This window comes from Calidris pugnax, unplaced genomic scaffold (genome assembly GCF_001431845.1).
Source record: "Calidris pugnax isolate Ruff unplaced genomic scaffold, ASM143184v1 scaffold83, whole genome shotgun sequence".
Lineage (NCBI taxonomy): Eukaryota > Metazoa > Chordata > Aves > Charadriiformes > Scolopacidae > Calidris > Calidris pugnax.
In genome coordinates, this window is record NW_015090802.1 from 586,464 (window position 1) to 590,929 (window position 4,466).

A 4,466-nucleotide genomic window follows, 5' to 3' on the forward strand; every position below is an offset into this window, starting at 1 on the left:
GCCCGGCTCGGCCCATACAAGGCAGAAGAATGCGGCGGGGCCGGGGCCGCGAGGCCGGGGCGGCGGGACGGAGCTCCCGGCCTTATATAGACGAAAGGGCGGCGGGGGCGGCCCACGCGTGGCCCCTTCCCCGCGGGGAGATGCTCGGAGATGCTCGGGGCGGCGCCCGGGGGGCTGGGCACCGGCGCGACCCGGCGTCCCCGTGTCACCGCCTCCCAGCCCGGTGACACAGGGGACACCGTGCTGTGCGCAGCTGGGGGCACCCACGGGTGACACCGGCCCACGGGTGGTGCTTCACTGCGGGGCTTCCTGGAGCAGCTCTGGGCCCCCGCCAGCAGGTGTGGAGCTCCCTGTAGGGCAGGAGTGGGGTTATAGGGAGAAGCCCCGAGGACACCCAAGGCTGGCTGAAAGCCTCTGCTAATGGCCCAGGGGACCGGGCTGCAAAGGGAACGGTGGCCGGAAAGCTCAGCCGGTTGGCACTGAGCCCTGCCTCTGCCCCAGGCGGCGAGCCCCCAAAAAGGACTAGGTTAAACAGCTCCTCAAAGTTCCTCGGGGTGGAGAACAGCCAGGAACCTGCCCTGTTCCCAACCTGGGGCCTGGAGCCCAGTGGGACAGGGATGGGGAGCTCCTGCCCTTCCCTGGGGACAGGCACCAGTCCCAGGGACACCTCTCCAGGGCAGCAAGTCCTTTCCATCAGCAGTTTCCTTCCCATCAGCAACCCTGAGCCACTGAGGTCCCAGTCCTGTGGGATCCCCCTTGGGAGGGTGATGTGTCACCCCCCGACATCATCCCAGGGGGATTTGTCTTCGGTTTGGAGAACACCATGACATTGGGGCCAGAAATCAGCCTGCAGAGGAGCAGGCAAGGGGGAGAGGGAGTGTTTCTGGGGGGGATTCACCCAGCCCTGGGGTGGGCAGCTGGAGCAGGGCTGCTCTGCCTGGGTGCTCCGTTACTGCCACGGAGAGAGGTGGGAGATCAAGGAGAAGGACCATACCCTGCTGTCACCCCTGGTCACTTCCCAGCGTGGCAGAGCCATGCCGAGGGGACAGCGTGGAGCACACAGGCTGCACTTGCAGCAGCACAGGTGAAGGGCAGAAATGAGCAGTGACACAAATTAACCTTCAGCTGCCGTTCTCTTGCGGGGCATCACTACAAACAGTACTTAAAATCCACGAATCCTGTTCCATCACTGGCCCAAAAGCAGTGGCCATGTCCTCCAGCAGCCCGGCCAGATCCCGCCCAGGGCACGGGTTTTGTTCCCGCTGGCTCAGAAGACCAGTGACCTGCTCTGCCAGCAGCCTGCCAGGCCTGGGGACACCCTAGCCAGCCATGGCCCTGTGCTGCTTGGAAGAGATCTGCCGGGGCATTGCCCCTCCGCGGAGCAGGGAGCCACAGAGGTCGTTTGGTGTTCACTGGACACCATGTGTCCTGCCCACGTCCCCTCAAAGGAGAGGTGGTGCTGGGCTGGGGGGCAATCTGGGGCCGGGCAAACACTGGGGTGTTGGAAAACACCCACTGAAGGGATGCGTTGGACGGGGTTGGAAACGCCCCGGAGCAGAGGGGAGTCAGGAGGGCACAGAGCCTTCGCCATGCCCGTCATCTGGCTGGGAGGTCCCAAGGTTTGCCCTTTTAAATAAAAATATAAGGAAAGAGAAAGAAGAATGAAAACCAGAACAAATCCCAGGAGTCAGACAGCCCAAGCTGCCACCCCGTGGCTGATCCCAGGCTTTTCTGTGCTGGAAGAAAGGCCCAGCCTCAGCCGGGTGCAGGTGGTCCCTGGGAGCCTGGCAGGATGTAGGACACCCCTCCAGCCCCTCTGGTGGCCGCTGTCCCCCGTGAGCCCCAGTTCCTCACCACTGGGCAGGTGTCAGGACAGGCCCAGGGGAGGGGAAACTGGTGAAGATGGACAGTTTGGACATGGCAGCTCCTCACATGCTTTGCAGCCTCGGAAGCTGCGTGCATGTAGGGGGCTGCTGCTGGGCCACCTCCCCCAGCCCCTGGGGCTCTCCACTGAGCCCCATCCCGCCCTCCCCTGCCGGCGCCCAGGGCTCCCCATGAAATCCTGCTTGCCCTGCTGCCACGTGCCTGCCAGCACACATCCCTTACCGGGGGCTGTCCGTACCCTCGTGATATCCTCTGGCACTTCTCCTGCCTGCTCCTCCTTCTTTCAAGGCCCAATTTAATTTGCTTTTCCCTCTGGGCAGTAGATCAGTCAACGGCGACAGATTGGAACAAGCTGGCGGGGGGGCAGCACCTGAATTTTAGACTACAGGTGTCTCATCACCGTGCAAGCCCTTCCACCCCTGCAAAGCGGCCTCAGGCAGGAGCACGGAGCTGGGGAGAGTGAGACTCCTCACGTGTCTCAGACACAGCCTGAAGTCCTGGAAGAGCTCAGCCCTGGGCTCCCACAGCTGTCACCTCCCCCTGTGCTCAGTGACTGTGTCCCTCACAGAGCGGAGGCTGTGGAGCGGGAGGGGGGCTGCCGTGCCCCGAGCACTTGAGGAGAACCCCTGGAGCAAGGCTGGAGCTGGGGCACGTGAGAGCTGGGCCCTCAACAAAGGGCCCTGCCTTGGTGGGGGTGTCAGAGGCACAGGTCCTGCCACAGATACAGCAATGCCCCCCCCGACTGCACGTCCCCTGACTGATAACACAACATGGGTCGGTTGACTTGGACCAGCCTTTGGCTTGTGGCAAATGCCCAAGGGGTTGGACATGTGCTCAGGAGCTCGAGAGCTGGAGCAGGGCAAGATATTTTTGAAGTCCAGAAGTATCTTGCATTATCTGTATTTAAATGACATGGTCTCGGCTGGAAGTGATGGGGGAGGGTGGGACAAGGACTCAGCTGCCTGCTCCCCTCTGCGATAACCACACACGGCTCAGGCAGGTCCAGGCTCCCCCTGAAGGTTTCCAGGTCCTGCTGGAATCAAGAGCATGGCGGCTGCTACTGAATTATTTAGCACTAAACGGAGAGCAGTCGGGCTCCTGAGATGCTCAGCATCACCATTCACCAGTTTGTGCAGCAGAAAGGCAGGGCCTGGGGCTTGTTAATGGGGAAAGAGTGAACCTCATCATGTGTTAACAGGGACGTGCATGGGCAAGCAAGGGAGGAATGGCGCCATATGAAGGACCTTTGCAGGGCTCGGGCCTCACCACCACCCACAAGGTTCATTGCAGGACCAAGGTCTTCTAGTAACACTTTTGAGTGAGTCAAGCCCCAGGTCCTCCTGGTACCTACACCTCCTCCTGGTACCTACACCCACACAGGAAATTTGGTCATTTATTGTCACAAACCCAGGCTGTTCTCTGCCCACCCTGAAGAGAGTACTAGTGAGTCAACACCAGCCAAACTCCCTGCCCACCCCACAGAATCACAGAATGGTTTGGGTTGGAAGGGACCCTAAAGCCCCCCCAGTGCCACCCCCTGCCCTGGGCAGGGACACCTCCCACCACACCAGGTTGCTCCAAGCCCCCTCCAACCTGCCCTTCAACCCCTCCAGGGATGGGGCAGCCACAGCTTCTCGGGGCAACCTGGGCCAGGCTCTCACTACCCTCACACCAAACAAGTTCTTCCCCACAGCTCAGCTCCATCTCCCCTCTTTCAGGGTCAAACCCTTCCCCTTCCTCCTAGGGCTCCCCTCCCTCATCCAGAGTCCCTCCCCATCTCTCCTGGAGCCCCTTGAGGGACTGGAAGGGGCTCTAAGGTCTCCCCGGAGCCTTCTCTTCTCCAGGCTGAACCCCCCAATTCCCTCAGCCCCCCCTCCCAGCAGAGGGGCTCCAGCCCCCCCAGCATCTCCGTGGCCTCCTCTGGCCCCGCTCCAACAGGTCCATGTCCTTCTGCTGTTGGTGGCCCCAGAGCTGGAGGCAGCACTGGGGGGGGAGCTCATAAGGCAAGACTATAAAAGAAGACCCGAGCCTTCCGGACCCCACAGGCGATTGTTTCACTCGCAAACCCTTCCGAGAGCGTGATTCCCGCCGGGGGGTGCGTCTGGCCGCCCCGCTCGGACACACACCCCCCGCTGTGCCCTGTCCCGCACAGCCGGGCTTCCTCCCGAAGGCCCCGTCCCCGGGAGGGACCGCGGTGGCGCGCGATGGGAGGGGCAGCGGGTCGGGACCCCCGGGGCTCGGCGGGTGGCTGCCTGCCCGGGCGAAGGCCGTGCCCTGCCGCCGGGGCGAGCCCAAGGGCCGTCCCCGCAACGGGGGCTGCCGGCCCTTCCACCGAGGAGCGGCCGTGCCGGGCCTCCCCGTTCCCCCGCGGCGGCCCCGCTTCACCGGCCGCCGTGGCCGGGAGAGCCTCCCCCGGCTCGAGCCCGGCGAGGCCGCGCTCCCGCCTGACCCCTCTCTCCCGCCGTAGGGGGAGCGGCGCCCGCCTTTGTCACGTGTGGCGCGGGCGCCGCCGCCATTGGCGGAGCGGGTGGCGCGGGCGGGTGACGCTGCTCGGCGGCCGCTTCCGGGCCGGCGGCGGGGCC